At 48.5% G+C, this 20248-nt stretch overlaps 1 protein-coding gene and 1 long non-coding RNA gene across 7 annotated transcripts in view; one reads left to right on the top strand and one right to left on the bottom strand.

The window, feature by feature from the left end:
* CYRIB (CYFIP related Rac1 interactor B) overlaps positions 1-20248 on the top strand; it is a 148375-nt gene that overhangs the window by 20612 nt on the left and 107515 nt on the right. The gene's annotated exons all lie outside the window — the stretch shown is intronic.
* LOC122495815 lies at positions 3883-4598 on the bottom strand. The gene is made up of 2 exons (XR_006300610.1): positions 4482-4598; positions 3883-4113 (listed from the first exon to the last, which is right to left on the bottom strand). It is a non-coding gene; the product is annotated as an uncharacterized LOC122495815 (long non-coding RNA).

The following is a 20248-nucleotide window of genomic DNA, read 5'->3' as shown; positions in this document are numbered from 1 at the left end:
CTGCATGGCTGAGGCCACAGTGAGGCACTCGTCGCTGATGGGCACCTTGGTAACCTGGTGAGAGAAGTGAGCTTGCTTTGGATGCTCCCCTGTCTCCTCCCTCCTCCCTTTTGTGGTATAGACACCACCGAGCTCATTCACATTTCTTTTTTTTTTTTAACGTTTTATTTATTTTTGAGAGACAGAGCGTGAGCCGGGGAGGGGCAGAGAGAGAGGGAGACACAGAGTCGGAAGTAGGCTCCAGGCTCTGAGCTGTCAGCACAGAGCCCGACGCGGGGCTCGAACCCACCAACAGTGAGATCATGACCTGAGCTGAAGTCGGAATCCCAACCGACTGAGCCACCAGGTGCCCCTCATTCACATTTCTTTTTTTTTTTTTTTAATTTTTTTTTTCAACGTTTATTTATTTTTGGGACAGAGAGAGACAGAGCATGAACGGGGGAGGGGCAGAGAGAGAGGGAGACACAGAATCGGAAACAGGCTCCAGGCTCTGAGCCATCAGCTCAGAGCCTGACGCGGGGCTCGAACTCACGGACCGCGAGATCGTGACCTGGCTGAAGTCGGACACTTAACCGACTGCGCCACCCAGGCGCCCCCCTCATTCACATTTCTTGAAGACTCAGTCTCTTGCAGTTCAGGTCAGTGAACATCGGGACACCTACTGTGTGTCATGTTGTGTTGTCCGAAAGCACAGGGATACAGAGATAGTCCGTAATCCTGGACAGTAAGGGGCTTACAGTCCAGAGGTGGGGAGATGGGTATATCGTTGGATAATTCCGCTCAGCAAGGTGGCAGAATAGAGCCAGGCAACGGTGCTGCGTTTGTGTAGGTGACTCCTCATCCCAATGAGGGACCCACAAGGAAGAGGTGGGGTGAGGAGGATGCAGGGAGTTAGCGAGACTGCCCAGATAGATAGCAGTTTTGCAAAAGGGCTCAGCGTAACCAAACCCAGGGAGGTGACCGGTATTACAGCGGGTGGGGAGGCAGAGGATGGTCGATGGTCAGTCTGGAAGGGAAGGAAAAAGTCTAAATATGGGTATGCCAGGGGCCAGCAGACATTTTCTGTAAAGAACCAGTTGGTAGGGGAGGGTAGGTGATGGGCATTGAAGAGGGCATCTTTTGGGATGAGCATTGGGTGTTGTATGGAAACTAATTTGACAATAAATTTCATATAAAAAAAAAAGAACCAGATGGTACATTTTTAGGCATTGTGGGCCATATGGTCACAAGCGATCTACTCTGCCATGGTAGCACCTGAGCAGCCATAGACAATCTATAAATGAGTGGGTATGGCTGTATTCCAATAAAACTTTATTGACAGAAACAGATGGTTGACCTCCTTTGGCCCATGAGCTGTAGTTTGCTGACCTCTGTTATACACCATACTAAGGAGTTTGTACTTTATGTTGAGATTGTGGAGAACAGATGTGCTTCTGGTTGCTGGTAACAAGAAACTCAACTCAAGGTGGCTCAGCGAGGAAAGGAAATTAATGAACACATGTCACTGAAACATCCAAGTAGGTAAGCTTTAGGTGGCATTTGTTTTGGGCCCTGGCTCATTTCTCTGTTCTCTCAGCTCTGCCCTCCCCTATGAACTTCATCCTCAGGCTGCCTCCCTCCTGGTGGTAATGTAGGTTCAGCAGTTCCAGCCTTCACATCTACTTCTCTTCTCCAATCTTACTGGATGACTTTAGGTCACGTGCACACCCTGGAGCCAATCCTGTGGCCAGGAGAATGCTCTGTGCTGATAGGCTAAGGGTCCAGACAAGGGCCGCCCCTAAGGGAGGCGTGGCCAGCCCTGCCCAAGCCACAGGGCTGCTGCCTAGTGGTGGACAAGGGTGGGTTGTGTCCACTCGTGAGAGTATTGTAAGTAGACAAGTGATGTAGCCAGACACATGATTTCTAGAAAAATCTCTCTGGTCACATGGTGGGAAGGAGCCAGGCTAGAGGCAGGACACTGTTAGGAGGTTGTTTCTGAGCCTGGGAGCCAGAAGCAGGGCAGTGGTGCTGGACATTGGAGGGAGAGAATGGGATTGTTAGAGCTTGTATCTAATTTAACATGCGATGGAGAGGGAGGGAGTGAGAAAGACAAAGTTACCAAGAAACATCGTCTCTAGCTTGGCGACTAGGAGAACTAGATGGGGAGCCTGGGTGTGAGGGAAGACGTGGCGTTCCGTGACGAACAAGGTGAACTAGCAGGTGGAACTTTTACCCCAGGTCACCCACCCTGGCTTTACTTCCATGCCCACCCGCTGTAGACCCCATCTTTGATTTTTAGAATTTAGGGACAGCCAGGAAAAGCTGTTTCCACAGAGGAAAGGTCATTCTTCCCCCTTAACCTCTCTGCCTTTCTGCCCTGGCTGCCAGGGTGCTGAGAGCCAAATTTATGCTTGAACACCAGCAGCCGTAAAGGGCCCTTGGGTTCAGTCTGTTTGTTTGTCTCGGCTGTCATTTTCTTTGTCTGTTTATTATCTTCATCTATCCTTTTTTTGCTGCAGGTTATCCCCAATCTCTTTTGGAAGGAGGCAGGGTATAAACAAATAAATGACAAAGAAAGGAGGAAATAAGGACACTGTGTTGATCCAGGGGCTGAATTTCTACCCCCTTTCTTAAATATTTGGTCTGAATTAAATTCTTCTCACCTGTGCCAGGCTGGCTGCTCTTGGACGGTAGAGATTTTCGGTTCCTGGAGGAAGGGGCCTGTGTCTCTTTCACTTCAGTGCCTCCAGTATTTATCACAGTGCCTGGTACATACTAGGTGCTCCCTAACGGTCTGGAAAAATGAAGTGAATTGATGGCCAAGTCATGTGTTAGCTTCCTGAGTGCTGTTCGGGGGTGGCCGGGAGGATTGTTTCTCACTCTTTGACAAGTCGGCATGATGCTGGGGAGGATATTTTAACCTCTTCCAATTCATTTTTCATACTGCTCCAGATCTTTTGAAAAATGTATATCAGACCATGCCGTCCCTCTGCTAAAAACCCTCAGTGGCTTTCTGTTGTCATTTAAAAACTGAACAAAACCCAAGGTCCTGGGGATCCAGCCCCTGCCTCCTGAGTTCCCTGTTGCGTCTCTGCCTTTCCTTGCCTGTTGTCGCTGCCCCCCGCCCCACCCCCACCCCCCAGCTTCTTTACGTTCCCTAGAGAACTGGGCTCTTCCTGCCCTCAGGCTGTTCCCTCTGCCTGATCACTGTGTCCCTGGGTCTCTGCAGATCGACTTCCCTACATAGACCTTCCCTTTCACCTCAGCACCCTGTTCCTTCCCGTCAAAGCTCTCCTCTCCATTTGGATGTGGTGTGTGTGGCTTGTGGGCCTGGGTGTTGGGTCTCCCCACCCCCAAAAGGTAGAGACGCCTTCTGTTTGTTTACCTTGGATCCCCAGAGTCTTGCCCCACAGCTGGCACTTGGTAAGTACTTGCTCAGTAAATGCTTGTCCAGTGAAAGTAGGCTGACCGTTCCTCCATTTACCCAGTATTTACTGAGCACATCCTAGGTGCCAGGCAGGCACTGTGCTACATTGGACTTGGGGATACAGTGGAGAACAAAAGAGACATAATGTCTGTCTTTCTAGAATTTTCATTTTGGCTCCCCAGCCTGTTTTGCCTTTAAACCACGTCTTGCTTTTTATCTAAATTCCTTCACTCATATATATGTACTTGTATGCACGTATGTACATACATAGATGTAAGTGTATTTATGAAACAATCGTTTACCGAACGCCTATGTTCTCTATATAAAATGTGCTTTTAGGCATATAAACCTGTCTGCATATGTAAAATGTGCACATAAATGTTTGTACGTGTATACGAAAAAAGCCTTTTCCAAACACTGTATACCAGAAATAAAAACACGGTTATGTATACAAAGCACGCATATACAGTGTATACGTTTACATGGTTCCCGGTGTTTACTGGGTACCCGTTCTGTGCCCACATCGTGCTGGGCACTAGGGGAGCATACTCCAGTAGAAGAGACGGGGAGGAAGGCACCATTTCCATCTGTCGGGAAGGCCCTAAAGCTGATGGGGACAAGGCAGAGAGGTGGCCCTGGGCAGGGTGACTATAAGACGGGAGTGGGGAGGGGCATCAGGCCTGCAGGTCCTGGGTTCTGGACGCCACCTGTAACCAGAGCAGAGTCGGGTCCTGCTTGTTCCTTCCCATTCCCTTGATGAGGACGGTCTGGCGTGGTGCCTGCTGAGGGAACCGTCCTGGTGGCTCCTTACATACTGACTTAGGTGCTTGCCAGAATCAGAGATCGTCTGGGGACTAACTTAATTTGGGTTCTTTTAAGATAATCAGTGAGATGGAAATTTCAGAACACCCAGAGGCTTAGATCTCATGCAGACATCTCTTTTTCCCTTAGTCTTGACTGTGGGGTCGGGGGGGAGTCAGGTCAGGTGAAAATTAAAGGCATTGCCCCCCTCCCTCACATACCCTCCGTCATCTAGAACTTGACCATTTGTCCAGGTCTTCTTCTCAGGACTTACCATTCTCTTCCCCTCTTCCCTCCTAGGTTTTGAAGACAAAATGAGGGCCCTTTCAGTTCCTTTATGCCCCACGTGGTCCCCTAGGACGAGGGCTTCTTTAGTGGTGGGGGTTCTAGATCACCTGCATGAGCCCTACCTGCTGGCCACGTCCTGCACTGGCTATTATTGAGGCACATGGTAGACAGAATAATGGTCCCCCAGTGACACCCCATCCTAATCCCCAGAGCCTGTGAACACCATGCCTTCCATGGCAACAGGGACCTGCAGATGTGACTAAGTTCAAGTTCCTGAGATGGGAAAATCAGCCTGGGTTATCTGGTGGGCCTCATAAGAGGGAGGGTAAGAGTCGGGGAAGTAGGTGAATGAATGATAGAAATGGGGTCAGAATCGGAGATACAGGAAGCCACCCTACTTACTGGCTTTGAGGGTGGGGGAGGGGCACAGGCCAGGGGACACAGCAGCCACCAGAAACCGGAGAACACATTCCCCCCCAGAGTCTCCGGAGGGAGGGTATTGATTTCATTCACCTTGATTCAAACCCAGTAAAACCCTGTCTGGGTTTCTGACCTCCAGAATTAAAAGATAATAAATTTGTGTTGTTTTAAGCTGCTACATTTGTGGTCATTGCAACAGCAGCAGTAGGAAACTAATACAAGGTGTATTTTATTTATTATAAAATCTACCCGTTACAGTTCAGTGGTTTTTAGTCCCTTTACCCCTGGTGCAACCATGACCATAATGCAGTTGTAGGATATTTTCCTCACCCCGATAAGATCTTTTATACGCATTTACAGTTACTCCCTGTCCCCAGCCCCAGGTAAACCACTAATCTGCTTTTGTCCCTCTAAATTTGTCTCTAAACTTTCCTCTCGGGCATTCACTTCATGTAAGTGGAATCATATAGTGTGTGGTTTCTGTGTCTGGCTTTTGTACTGATTCTAATGTTCTTAAGGTTCACGTGCAATGTCAAGTGCGTGAGTACTTTGCTCCTTTTTATTGTGGGATAATGATCCATTGTACAGACACACCGCGTCGTCTCTACTCCACGGTGGGTAGACATTTGGGTTGTTTTCGGTTTAGGCCTCTGACAGATAACGCTGCTACAAACATTCCTGTGCGAGTCTCTGTGTAGGCATGGGTTTTAGTTTCTCCTGGGCAGATACATAGGAGTGAAATTTGCTGGGTTGTGTAGAGTTTTTATGTTAACTTTTTGAGGACCTGCTGAACTATTTTCCGAAGTGGTTACACTAACGTTTTTAATGCCCACCAGCACTTTTTGAGGGCTCCCTCTACCTGGCTTTTCATTCGCAAAGGCTGGTGGGTAGCAAAGGGGCTGAGCAGATGCATGCACGCACATGTGTGCTCGTGTGTATGCACCTACAGCACATTTTAAAGAGATTGTTTCCACTACCTGTAACTGGCTGTAGCGGGAGTTAAAGAGAATAAAAAGTGTTCTCTTTTCTGGGCTTTGAAGAAAGAAGTTCCAGCAGCTTCCCTGCACCCCTTTTCTTCTTGCCCCAGTATAAGCCTCCGTAAATAGTCTGTTGGGGTTCTCGATCTGTGATCTTTGATCCTTCCTACATTCTCTTATCATCAGATTTCTTTTGAGCCGTTGCCAGAATTTGCGGCTGGGGCATTGGGTGAGACCTGATTTTGGTACTTTTACTATAAGCAGAGAGACAGAAGTTCACGCCATGAGTGGAAGGCTTCAGTCCCCGTGCTTCTCTTCTTCACCCCAGCAGGTCTGCCACAGCATTAGAAGCCCCTCCCGCCCCCCCCCCCCCCCAGGTCGAGCTTCTGCTTGTAAGTTCTGCTTTTCCCCCTCGTCTGAGCAAGTCTAGACTCCTCACTGGGTGCGGCTGGGGGCTGGGGAGCAGATGCAGAGGTTCAGCCTATAGATAGATAGACTGCTTAGAAGGGGTGTGGTGGAGAGGGCCCCTGGCCCTGCTGTGGGGTGCGTGATGCAGGGCGAGATCCAGACATAAAGCGTGGTTAGGGAGACCCCTGTCTGTTCCTCACTGACAACAGTAAACAGAACACAAGCTTAATTTTGGACAGAGAACGTTAAAGGAATCCTGTAAGTATTACATAGTCTATTTATTGCTGTGTGTGGAAAAGGACCATATAGACTTTGGTGACTGATGTTAACTTCCATTGGATCCCATGAGGAAAAAAGTAAGTAATTTTACAGTGATGTTAGAGGTTTTCAGTCTGAGGAGAAACCCTGCCATGGGCTTCTAGACCAATTCGTAGCTGACTGGGTTATTGTGCTGGACCCTGCTGGCCAAGGGGTGGTCGGCCCCCAGGCAGTTGATGCTGCACCCAAGGGGTGGGGTGTGGATAGGATGGTGTCAGCTGGCCTGAGCAGTTGAGGGGTTGATGGGTGGCAGGAGGGGAAAGATTCAGAGAATCTAGGGCGATGGCCTCGGTCAGCAGATTGGCCAAGGCCTAAAGCAGAGCTCAAGAGGAACTCAGCCCCTGTTCAGTGGAGGTATTACCGCCATTTTTGAAAATGAAGAAACAGGCTCAGAGAGGCTAAGTATCTTATCCAAGGCCACACGGTGAGTGAAAGGAACAGCCAGAAATCCAACTTCCAGGCTGTTCCTGAAATCACCTTTACCTTGCAAGATGCTTTTTCTTTTTCTTTTTCTTTTAATTCTTTTTTTTCTTTTCTTTTTTTTTACATTTATTTATTTTTAATAGAGAGAGACAGAGCACAAGCAGGGGAGGGGCAGAGAGAGGAGACACAGAATCCAAAGCAGGCTCCAGACTCCCAGCTGTCAGCACAGAGCCTGATGCAGGGCTCGAACTCACAAACCACGAGATTATGACCTGAGCTGAAGTCGGACGCTCAACCGACTGAGCCACCCAGGCACCCCAACAAGATGCTTTTTCTTTAGAGATTAACGAGATAGATGCAACACAACACTTTGCCGTGAACGAACGTCCTCATGACGACTTGCTGGGTCCAGGAGAGGGTAGACATTTTCACAAAGACATTTCACCACCTAGGTCTCCACATTAGGAAGTGGAGACTGCCTGTCATTGCACAACCAGCCCCTGTGACTGTCTGTGTCGCCACTGTTACGGGTGGTAGAGAGGGTGAGAAAGCCACACTAAGTCTAAGGCTGCCAGTAACCACAGGAGCCCCGTTTTTCAGATGAGATGTAGTGCAAAGAGCAGAAAATACATATAGAGTTTCCCTGTGGCTTACATAATTTGAAGTGAGGGTGTGTTAAGTAGCATTGTAATAAAGTAAAATGGAGGTGAAGTTATAAATTTATAACTTTGTGGAGGGGGAAGCAGAGAACCCGGTGTTTGCCCTGGCTCCTTTGCCTCTCAGCGGGGTGACCCCAGGTGTCAGTTCACTTCTTGGAATTTCAGTTTCCACTTCTGTAAAATGGGAAGGTTGCCCCAGAAGATCTCCAAAACCCATTTTGGCATTAACTCTGCACACTGTGGTGATAAATACTGTCAGTTTACGGTTAGTCCAGAGAAGTTTTATGCATGGATATTTTTCCCTATGGCCTTGGATGAAATTTACACAACTGGCCGGTTTCAGTGGGAAACAACCCCCCCTAATTTACATAACAAAGGCTTATGTATCCCAGAGCATCTTCGTCTTGGTGGGTGTTAGAGAGCTTTGGGGAGGGTTTTGATAACTTTTGAAGGGTAGAGGCTGTGTTTTTGAGGTTCTATCAGCACTAACTCCCTCTGCATGAAAAGGGGGGCTTTGACCTCAGTGGAGGGGCTGCAGGTTACAGAACATGAGGGGAGCACCTGGGTGGCTCTCCCCTGCTCGTACTCTCTCTTTCTCTCAAAATAAGTAAATAAGTTTAAATTTTTTTTTTTAAAGTACATGAGGGACATAAGCTCTTGTCCTCAAAGAGCTTTTGACGTTGATTGGAATTGTAAAAACACCTACCTTGTGGAACATGACTTATGAAGCCGACTGTGCAGATGCCCGTGGAGGAACAGGGGAGCTGTCTTCAGGGCCCAGGGACCTTGTAAGTGGTGTGAAAGGAATCTACATCACAATCCGTAGGCACTTCGAGGGGCCTGTGAAGGATTTGCACATTAGAACAGGCAGTGTGGGGGGTGCGGACAAGAGCCTGGGGTCTGCGGTCCACAGTGAGAGAGGGATGCTCTGTGTACCCCATGCAGAAGGCCGAGGGTCCGGAGCCAGCTTCCCTGGGGGCCCTCAACAAGCCACTGCGTCAGGCCTGAAAGGGCAGCCGGGGCAGGGAGCAGGGCCTGGCAGCGACTGACCAGCAGGTCTCGTAAACCCACCGAGGATGGTGTGCATCAGGTGCTTTAGGCTGCAAGTGACAGAAACCAAACTCAGGCCAGCTTAGGTTTAAAAAGGATAATTTCTTGTGTCAAGTAGCTAAACAGGCATGGCTGATCCAGGGGCCGGGTTTTGTCTGTCTCTTGGCCCTCCACCCCTTCTTCCTTGTTTCTTAGGCAGACCCTCTTTCCCAGACAGCAAGAGCCAGCCGGCGGCAGTGTGGGCCCGGGCTTATGGCTTCTCATGTTGACCACCCCACGGGGGAAACCAGGCATCCTTGTCGTAGTGTCTGCAGCCCGAGTGCTGGAGAAACCTCTTATTAGCCACTCAGGGTCACATGCCCATTCTTGAACCTCAGGAGGACTACCATGGCTAGTTAGGGTCACCTGCCTGTTCTGGAGCCAGCCATGGGTTCTAGAAGATTCTGTGCTTTGACCACTCTCCCCTAGCTAACATACTGGCCCCAGGAACATGTGGAGGGGAGGGCTGGGGATGCCCCATTGGAAAAGTGGGTGCTGTTACCAGAAGGGGTGTGGAAGCCGGGCAGGCAACACGTCAGCTGTGCATTGCCGGGGGGGCGCAGCATCCACTTAGCTTTTTGCCTGGTTAGGGAGGCTTCTGGTGAAGTGATGACCTGAACTTGGATGGAGTGAGTGGCCTAGAGGGACAGAGGTGCGGTGGTTCCGTGGCCTGTCCTCGGTGCCACTACTATTGCCACGTGAACCAGTCTCCTCCTCCCTCTCTCTCTCTTCTTCCGGCAAACATTAAGGCCTTGTCCCTCCTCTAATCACCCCCCAAATTTTGTGCGCATTCTTCATGCCCCTCACCTGTGCCCATGGGTGATGGTCAGAATGTTTAACCCACCAGGGTAATTTCTGGAAGCCTGTTTTTAATCCTTTCCTTGCTGGATCCTGGTGGGGGGGGGGGTGGTGTCTGGGAGCGCTGGGGGGCATAGAGGCACTGAGGGTAGGGCTCTGGGCAGCAACCAGTCCCCACCCTGTTCCAGATATTTCTTATTTTATGGGCTGATACAGCCATGCTGGGGTGGAGCAGGGGCGCACTTCCTGCTTGTGTGACAGCTTCTGGGGAGGGGCTGGAGTAGTGTGGTCCTTGCTTCCATCCCCTCCCCCAACCCCTGCCAACGTTCATACCCTCAGATGATTTTCAGTGAGCCTTTCTCGGAGCGATTATGCCATTGATTCTTGTGGAGGTCGATTGAGAAAAGCAGGGGTGATTGCATTGGAGATGGCAGCTTTCCCCCACTCACCCCGGGCTCTTGGCTGGCGCTGTGCGGTTGCTCAAGATCGACTGCCCTTTCTCTGAGGTTCTCCCAGGCCACCTCTGCCCACACTACTCTCTTTGCATCTTTTTTTTTCTTTCTTCCTGTAGACAGTTCAGGTTTATAGGCCTTGGAGAGTGCAAATATTTGATTTTAATTAAGGAAGTCTGGAATGAGGAATAGAAAAAAGCTACTTCTCACTTATTTCTGGGGGCTCTGGCAGGGCGGGGTGGGGATGAGTCTGGTGCCTTCAGACACCTCAACAGCCATCTCGTCCTCCAGGGGGGTCCAGGCACCCAAGAGGGGGTCCAGGAGAGGAGCCGTGAGGTGGGCCAGCTGGCCCGGGGTGGCCCCAGGGGAAGAGACGGGGGTAAATAGGGCAGCAGGATGCACCCTCTGGAAGCTCTTGTGGGCCAGAATCTGGAGCACAGAGCAGGTGATGAACAATGTTAGCGCTTCCTGCTGGCTGACCCAAGGTGCCCATCTGGTCTCTTTGATTGATCTCAGCTAATAATCCTCACCACAATCTTGAGTGATAAAATTACCATTCCCATTTTATAGTTGAGGAACCTGAGCCCAGAGAGGTTAAGAAATCCATCTAAGATCACCCAGCTGCCAAGTGGCAACCCAGGTGAGTCAAGACTCCAAAGCTGTGCCCAAACTGCCCCTCCACCGTATAGTGCCCAAAGGGTGTTCTTAGAAGAGCCCCCAGACTGTTTTGAGGATAGGTGGGGTCCTAGAACTGAAAGCCCTAGAATACTGAGAATTTATCTGGACTGGTAGCCTGCATATTGACCAAGAAAGGGAGAAAAGAAAAAGGTGTATGTTTTGTGTGTGTTTGTGGAGTGAGGGTGGGGGAAGCAGTGGGGTAGCAGCCTGGGGTATCAGGAAGAGGAAGAACCCAGGAGCCCAGAGTTCCTGTCCCAGCCCTGCCCCCAGTGTCATGGGGCCTTGGGTGAGTCATACCATCTCTAGGAGCTGGTTTCCTTTTCAGTGAAATGAGGGTAAGAACCACAATAATAGCATTTATTGTGGGCTTCCTCAGTGCCAGGACCAGCCCTGAGACACAGGACCAGCGTGGACCTCAGCATTTGCCCTGGGGTGCTCAGAGGTTAGTGGGCAAGAAGGACACCCTCCACCCCACCAGTGCTGCACATGAGACATTAGACAGGTTCGTCCTTGGACCGGTGGGTCCTGGGGAACCAGAAGGTGCTCTTCAAGTTGGGATGTGAGGGAGGGGGGCAGCTTGAAGGGCCCTGCAGCCTTCTCAGTGCTGCCCCCGCAGCAAGGGGAAGGAACCATTAAGAAAGGGACTTCTTGGAGCGCCTGGCTGGCTCAGTTGGAGAAGCTTGTAACTCTAGATCTTGGGGTCGTGAGTTTGAGCCCCACACTGGGTGTTAAAAAAGGTGGGGAGGACTTTTTCCTGTAGCCTTAGGTAGTATTTCTTTCTGTGGGTGATCCTTCTCATCTTGGCTGCATATAAGAATCCCCTTCTCAGGGGCACCTGGGTGACTCAGTTGGGCATCCGACTCTTGACTTCGGCCCAGGTCATGGAGATCTCGCGGTTCTCAACAGTGCAGAGCCTGCTTGGGATTCTCACTCTCCCTTCCTCTCTCTGTCCCACCCCCCTCAAAAAAAAAAAAAAAAAACTTTAGAAAAAGAATCCCCTTCCCAAGCATTCAGATGAAAAATATTGAGTCCCCAGCTGCGCAGCAATCACCTGAGAGCTTTTTGCAAACACCAGTTCCCAGTCCTGGGGAACACTTGGTTTTTGAAAAGCTTTCAAGGTGATGCTGATTTGCAGCTTGCCCCTGGAGGGGTACATACCGCCCATTCCTGCCGCTTGGGGATGGATTCCTTAGGGCCTGGGGAGGGGGGCAGGCTCCAGAGAGCACCTGCTGCCCTGGGGTGGGGGTGGGGGGCTCCTTGCTGGTAGCCTGCGGGAGGGAGCAGGTGCATAGGGGGCTGTGCCCTGTGAAGGATGTGCTCCAGGGTGGTCCCCCCCCCCCCCCCCCCAGCACGCTCTGCTCCACCTGCCCCATGTCCCTGGTTCCTCTGCACTGCCTCCTCCCTTCTCTGTGACCAGCCTGGATTCCTGCTCCTGGCTCTGTGTAGGGCCACGCTCAGGTGAGCTGGCTCAGTGTCTCCTAGATACCCTGTGCCCGCTGCCCCAGGGCGCCTTCTGATGGGGCTCAGTGACAGCCCTCGACAGGCCTGGGACAGAAATCAAGTCCTGGCGAGCCCCATGGGACAGCTGTGGCAGTTTAGAATCTGAATTTAAACCTGATGCGTATTTTGAAGATCTGGTTGAAATGATTCCCATTCATTCGCTTTTGGGGTTCAGAGTCAAAAAAATTTTTTTAGCATTTTTACATAGATTTGGTTTACTTCTAAAGAAATCCTATTTCTTGAAGTTCAGCGGGCCAGCCACTTCCTGAACATTGTCCCCTAGTAAATTTGGAAGGATTACAGATGAAGAAATGTGTTTCCCCAAGAAGGTGTGACACATTTGTAAATGAGGGAGTTGGTCTAGGATTTGGACCAAGGTCTGTCTGACTTCAAAGCTCATTCGTCTGCACAGCAGTGGACCCTGGTTCTGTGTATGTAACACTGGAGCTGAGCTGCCCAGTGCAGTAGCCACTAGCCACATGGGGTGATTTAAGTTTAAAGTAATTAAAATTAATTAAAATGTCAAAACTCAGCTTCTCAGTTCACCGAGCCAGAAGGCGGGTGCCAAGTAACGACGCGTGGCTAGTGCTGCCTTACTGGTCGTCGCGGATGTTGCCGAAAGTTCTGTTGGACAGTGGTGGGCTACAGGGACCAGTTGGCACAGATAGGGCTCCGGGCGCAGCCTGGATGTCTGAGCACAGTTAGCGGAAGGAGCAGTGAGCAGGCTGTCTGACCTCACTGGTATCCCCTGCTGGAGTGACCAGCCATCCTGCTTTGCTTGAGGAACTGAGGGGTTTGCTTTGGAACTGAAGGGTTTCCTGGGACTTGGGACTTTCCTTGCTAAAGCTGGGAATTTCCCTGATAAGCGGGGATGCATTGGTCACTCTCTTCACGACCCAGTTTCCATGTAAGTGTCGCTGCTGTGCCCGGGTCCAGGACATAAAGAATTTAACAAAGAGTCACTCAGAGCTCCAAAGTGAGCTAGCTGAATAAGCGATGGCATCATTCAGGTATAGTGAGAACAGTGCTCTGGGAAAGGGAGCATCGGGGTAAGGTGTGCCCAGCAGGGGCCCCTGTCTACACTGAAGGCTCTCTGAATGGGGACTGAGAGTGGACATCTGGGAAGCAGGTCACCAGCTGAAGGAGTCTGGAAATGGGAGGAAGCTAAGTGATCGTCCCTGGGTAGTGAGTAGTGGGAATACTTGGGAGCCAGTTGTGACTCTATAGAATCAGGGAGTTAGACCAGAAGTAATATTCTGCACCTCAGGGCTCCTGGGTGGCTCAGTCGGTTAAGCAAGCATCTGACTTCGGCTCAGGTCATGATCTCACGGTTCGTGGGTTCGAGCCCTGCATCAGGCTGTGTGCTGACAGAGCCTTCTCTCTCTAGGAGAGAAGGGAGGAAAGGGAGGCGGTAATTAGGAGACACCGTTGCTGACTGTCCCAGGCCTGGAGCCAGGAGGAAGGTGTGGCCATGTGGCATCTCATAGTCCTTCAAGAAGGAGAGTTACAACCTCCGTGAAGACAGTGTGCTTTATTCCTCCAAATGTTAGGATGGCAAAATATTTGAAGTTAAGCTTGGCTACTTTTGTGGGGGGGGGAACCCCAAGCCAGAGAATTTTTGTAAACTTGGGGTGGACCCTAGAATCAGTTACGTTATCTCAAAAGAACCCCAAATATGTGTGGGATTCGTATCTCTGGGCACGCATTGGAAGTCAGGAGGATTTTGTATGTTCCCTGTGTTAGGACTGTAGAAAGTTGATATATATTTAACTATGCTTACGTGCATGTGGATGCATGCAGAACCTTCATGTATAATCCTTAATATTTGAAGCACATTCTTGGGGATTAGGCATATGTCTGGTTTTGCAAATAAAAGCAATGCTGCTGAAGATCGTGGGTCCTGTTGTCGGGTAAGATTGCCATAGCTAGTTAGCGATAGTTGTGATTAGGAAATTAAAAACACCTGAGACTATGTTTCAAGGGACATCTCTGCCCAGTGTATTAGCTGCTTTTCTGAACTGTGTACTTGGCAAATTAATAATAATAATAATAATAATAATAATAATGATAATATGTAGTGACAGAATCATGGAGAACCTGGTTAATAGAAAAGATTGTATCCTGAATAGATCCAGGAACACTTTAGAAACTCCAGCATAGGAGAGGGCTCTGGAATGGTCCTGGGGAGATGGCGCCCACCATAGCATGAGTCTGGGAGTGTGTCCTCTAGGGATCCTCTGTAGCTCCATTACAGTGGGGGTTCCAGACATGGCAGTTTTTCCAACAACAAAAATGAATCAGCCAGGACAAATTGGAATCCCTTGCGTGAGGCCTTCACAGGACCATCTCACACTAGTAATTCAGTGCTTGGCCAACCAGAGGGTTAAATGAAAACGTGAGTTACACCAGTTTTAATATTCAGGTACTGTCCGTGTCTAGCTATCTAAAGTACTGTATACACTTGATCATACAGAAACTAAAATTAGTTCTTCTACTGGTGACACAAGGTGCCGACCGTCAAGGTGCTTATGATCTCATTGAAAGAGCCAAATGTTGGGAGCTAATGCAAATGGTGGAGAAGGCAATGTCAAGTTCAGGAGATAGAGTTGAGGGAACGATGGACGTGAACTGCAGTTCTTCCCTTAACGTTATTGTCCCCAACTATCACCTCCCCATTTCTGCTTCTCGTTCAGGTTAGGTGTCTGGGGCTGCCTCTGTGACCCTGTCCTTTGTGTTTCCTTGTCACCCCGTGGCTGCTCTGTCAGAGCCCTGGTGTTGCAGGAGCCAGTCCGCGTGCTCCCCTGAGCATGAGGTCTTTCGAGAGGGCCTCTCTGTCATCTTCTCCATCTCTCTTGCCCCTTTGACTCTTCCTGGCCGGTGACAGTCATCCTTACGTTCTTTTTTTGTTTTTTGTTTTTTTTGTTTTTTTTAAGTTTATTTATTTTGAGAGAGAGAGGGCTGAGGGAGCAGAGAGAGAGGGAGAGAGAGAGAGAGAGAGAGAGAGAGAGAGAGAGAGAGAGAATCACAAGTAGGCTCTGCACCCATCAGCGTGGAGCCCGATGCGGGGCTTGAACTCCCGAACCATGGGATCATGAGCTGAGCCAAAGTCGGATGCTTAACCGACTGAGCCCCCAGGCACCCCCAGTCGGCACTATATTCTTACTGAGCAACCAAGCTGTTACTAGCCAAAGGCCCTTGTGTGATCATGTTTGACCTTGTCTTAGGGCTGCTGTCTTAGGGCAGTAACAAAATACCACACACTGGGTGGCTTATAGACTACGGGTTTTTTCTCATTGGCTGGAGGCTGGAAGCTGGTGATTAGGGCACCACCATGGTCAGCTGAGTGCCCTCTTCTGGGTCACAAGATTTCTCCCTGTGTCCTCATACGGTGGTAGTGGTGAAGGAGCTCGCAAGGTCCTCTTTTATAAGGCTACTAGCCCCATCCATGAGGACTCCCTTCTCACGACCTGAGCACTTCCCAAAGGCGCCACCTCCTAATACTGCCACATTGGGTGTTGGGATTCCAGTGTGTGAATTTTAGGGGAACACAACCTTTTAGACCATAGCACTTGTTAGTGACATATAATACACACATAAAGAAGTGCACATCATGATTATTTTTGTACGTGGTTTTTTGTTAATTTTTTTTTTAATGTTTATTTGTTTTTGAGAGACAGAGAGAAAGAAAGCACAAGCAGGTGAGGACAGAGAGAGAGAGGGAGACACAGAATCCGAAGCAGGCTCCAGGCTCAGAGCTGTCAGCACAGAGCCCGATGCGGGTCAGATCATGACTGAGCCACCCAGGCGTCCCTGTATGTAGTTTTTTTTTTTTTTCTTTTTAATGTACGTGTCTTTATTATTTTTGTACATCATTATTTTTGAGTCCAGCTGATTTAAAACCTGACAGAGTAGATGTTTGGACACGGAAGGCATAGGGATGCAGGGTGTAGCTTGCTCAGGTACAAGCAACAGAAGGGTTATTCTGACCAGTGTGAATCCTGAACTAGGGACAGCAAATCCTCCAGCATAGCTGCTGGTCTCCTGTCGTGGCACAGCATGAGGAGAGGATGAGGACAGACCAGTTTCATCTGAGCAGGACGGAGCCAGAGGTTCGGACATTTTCATAGAGAAGAGCTCCTTGTTTGGGTTAAGAAATTACATTTTGTTTTTTAAAACAGATTTGTGGTTTCTCAGAACTGAGGGGTGATGTGAACACGTGGAACAGTCACCTTCCTGGGGTGCCTGGGTGGCTCAGTCGGTGAAGCATCCGACTCTTGGTTTCAGCTCCTCCAGTGATGCTCTCACGGTTCGGGAGGTTGAGCCCGACGTTGAGCTTTTCGCTGACGGTGCAGGGCCTGCTTGGGATTCTCTCTCTCTCTCCCTCTCCCTCAACCCCACTTGTGTGTTCTCTCTCTCTCTCTCTCTCAAGATAAATAGACTTTAAAAATCACCTAGCTTAGTTCTATTTTTAATTTTTTGAGGAGCTTCCACAGTATTTTCCAGATGGGTGATGGGCATTAAGGAGGGCACTTGTTGGGATGAGCCCTGGGTGTTATATATATGTAAGTGATGAATCACTGGGTTCTACTCCTGAAACCAATCCTACATTGTATGTTAAGTAACTTGAGGAAAAAAAAAACCCACCAAGGGGCACCTGGGTGGCTCAGTTGGTGGTGAAACTTCGGACTTGGGCTCAGGTCATGATCTTATGGTTTGTGAGTTTGAGCCCCGCATCGGGCTCTCTGCTGTCAGCACAGAGCTCGCTTCAGATCCTCTGTCTCCCTCTCTCTCTCCCCCCAGCTGTCATGCGTGCTTTCTCTCTCTCAAGAATAAATAAACATTAAAAAAAAAAAAAATCACCTTCCTAACTCAGGTTCAGGGAGGCAGTGGTAGGCAAGTTGGCTCAGAGACCATTTGTAACTAATTGCCGTGTTAGCGTTTCCAAGTAACTATGGAAACTGCTAAGCATTAACAGGTAGCTTTTTCTGGGCCCCTTGAATAGGTAGATAAGCCAGCTACCTGTGCAATGATCATATTTAATTTTTTCCCCACAAAATTATAAAAAGAATTGGTTTGCTTAAGAGTCTGTTTTAATAAGTGTGTAAAATATTGACCTAATTTTTTTTTTTTACATTCTTGTTAAGCTCTCCAAATACTGTCAAATGGTTTTCAGCCTACTTGAGAAGAATTATCATGAATTCTGAATAATAATAATTATTATAAATAGCTCCTCTTCATTGAGTATTTGGTATATATTAGCCACTGTTCTGGGGGGAAAGTTTTAATAAATAAGTGATTAAGGGTTGTTGGAAATATTACAGAGCTCTTGTAATTGAACAGGATTATGGGTATACATTAACAATTTTATTACCAGAGATAGAATGAATCATGGCTAAGAAAAAAACAGCAAGTGATAAACAAGCCAGTAAAATTACAAGATGAATTCACTGCGGAGAAAGAGTAATTATTCCAGTTATTTTTTTGTGCTTAATTAACATTTATTAAGTGTCCTCTGGGTCGCAGCCACTGTTAGGTACTTTTACATCTGCTATTTTATTTAATTACGAGGAGTTCTTCACTTCCAGATAAGATTTCCCATGGGCTTCCTTTGACTAATGAGTTATTCTAAGCCGGTCCTGCTTGCACATTAAGTCACCTGGGGAGCCAGAAAACCACGGTGCTGGGGTTTCATCCTTAGAGAGTGTTTGATTGTACAGGGTTGGGACCCAGCAGCAGGGTTTAAAAAAAAAACTTTCCTCCCTCTCCCATGAGCTCTGGTTACATCCGCCGGGGTGAGAACCACTGTATTACACTATTTGAGATGTTATTTCAACTGCAGAAAAATATTGACTTAAACTCTTGAGCAATGAGTTTGCTAGGCCAGGTGGAATAAGTAAAACACCTGTTTTCCTTTTTCTGTTTCCTATGAGCTGGGATGTGGGAAGCGTCAGAACAACTGCTGAATGAAGCAGGCTTCAAAGTGTCGCCCTAAATGTCTCCGACCCAGAATGTCCCGGTGCACTTAATGTTTCCCCGGGTTGTGCTCTGCGGCATTTATCACGCCAGTGACTTGCTTAAGGTTTGGGTTTTTTTTTTTTTTTAAGGAAAAAATAAAAGACTATTTAGGGAACTTCTACACTAGAGGTTAATTCCTTTTTAAAAAAAATTTTTTTTCCAACGTTTATTTTTGGGACAGAGAGAGACAGAGCATGAACGGGGGAGGGGCAGAGAGAGAGGGAGACACAGAATCGGAAACAGGCTCCAGGCTCTGAGCCATCAGCCCAGAGCCTGACGCGGGGCTCGAACTCCCGGACCGTGAGATTGTGACCTGGCTGAAGTCGGACGCTTAACCGACTGTGCCACCCAGGTGCCCCATTCCTTTTAATGAAATACATACATATATACAGAGAACAGATCTGTGAATAAAAAAAATTAAAGAGGACACGGAGAATTGTGAGGAATTCTTTTGTGGAGGGATTATAGGTTGAAATGGCGTCTTTCAAAATCGTCTTTGATGTCATAGTAAAATGGTTTAACGTCAAAACATTAAAAAAAACCAACAACGAAGGAATCAAGTGGTTTGGGGAGCTCAACTTTTCTTTAAACATTGTTATAGCCTGAGATCACATAATGGAGAGTTATCCTAAAAAAATGATCCATAATCGAAAACATACCCAGTCCCTAAAATATCCATGGTCATCTTCACAAATAGATTTGCTTCAATGGGAAATTTTAGTCCTGCCTAGAAAAACCGAGGGATCTTATGGTGTAATTGGTGGAGGGGGAAAATAAAAAAAGCTTCCATTAGTTCTGTCAACGTTAAACATTTTCCCTGAAAATAAATTAACATTTCTGGTAGAGCCTTCCCCTTAAGAACGTTGTGGCCTTACGGGGCACCTGGGTGGCTCAGTCGGTTGAGTGTCTGACTTCAGCTCAGGTCATGATCTCACCACTCATGAGTTCGAGCCCTGCGTGAGCCTGGAACCTTCTTCAGATTCTGTGCCTCCCTCTCTCTCTGCCCCCTAACCCACCCACATTCTGTCTCTGTCTGTCTCAAAAATAAATAAACATCAAAAATAATCTTGTGGCCTTTTAAAAATATTATGTTGCGTTTGCTAAGACTTGGGCAAGTCAGTCACTCTTTTGGACCTGGGATTCTTCACTGGTATAAGGAGGGGATGGTCAGTGTCCAGGTGGGGCTTCACTCAGCCCCCAGATTCGTCTGTAGAGCAGTGGGGGAAAGTGTCGAGGTGGCCCCTCGGGGTCTGTAGGTCTTCTAGCCTGGCCCCAGAGCTGCTGGGGGAGAGGGGGCATCTCGATGTGTGTTCATTTGCAGAAAGAGAAAATCAGTTCAGTCCTGTATGCATTTTTGAGGCCCTACTATGCATCCGGCAGAATCCCAGGTGCTGGGACTAACAGGGTGACCAAACTCAGTGTTAGCCCTCAGGTAGCTTAAAATGACCTGAAGGAGGCAGAGACACAGGTAATTCCAGCATTTCTTCAGCTAGTTCAGGGGCTGGGTGGGAAAAGGGGGCCGGTGGGAAGACAGACTGTATGTGTGAGTTCTGGATGTTTGTTTTTTTTTTGTTTTTTTTTTTAGAAACAAATGACAAATAAAAGACAGTTTCCTCTCTGAATCACTCTGTCCAGCCCCTCCTGAGGGGAAAAGAAAGAGGAAGGAGGAGGGCCCACGTTGGGTGGTTGGGACTTCCTTCGTGCCCTGGAGTGGACCCAGGGGCTCCTGCATGCTGATGAAAGGGCTCTCAGGGCAGGAGGACCTGAGGTTTCAGAAAACCACAGAACCAGCCCTTAGGGGACAGAGGGACCTCAGGAGGTTACCTAGTCCAGGGAAGTTACCTTGGCAAGCCCACCTGCCTGCATATCCAGGTCTGTATATCCTACATCTTCTCTTCCTGTCTCTTGACCTTGACCACGTGAACCAGCAAGGAACCAGCAAGTTAGCCTGCGGGCCTTTGCATATGCTGTGATTCTTTTTTTTTTTTTTTTTAAATTCTTTTTTTTTTTTTTTTT

The sequence above is a fragment of the Prionailurus bengalensis genome, chromosome F2 (genome assembly GCF_016509475.1).
Source record: "Prionailurus bengalensis isolate Pbe53 chromosome F2, Fcat_Pben_1.1_paternal_pri, whole genome shotgun sequence".
NCBI lineage: Eukaryota > Metazoa > Chordata > Mammalia > Carnivora > Felidae > Prionailurus > Prionailurus bengalensis.
Note: the sequence above shows the minus strand (reverse complement) of the source record. Positions and strands in the feature narration are given on the sequence as shown.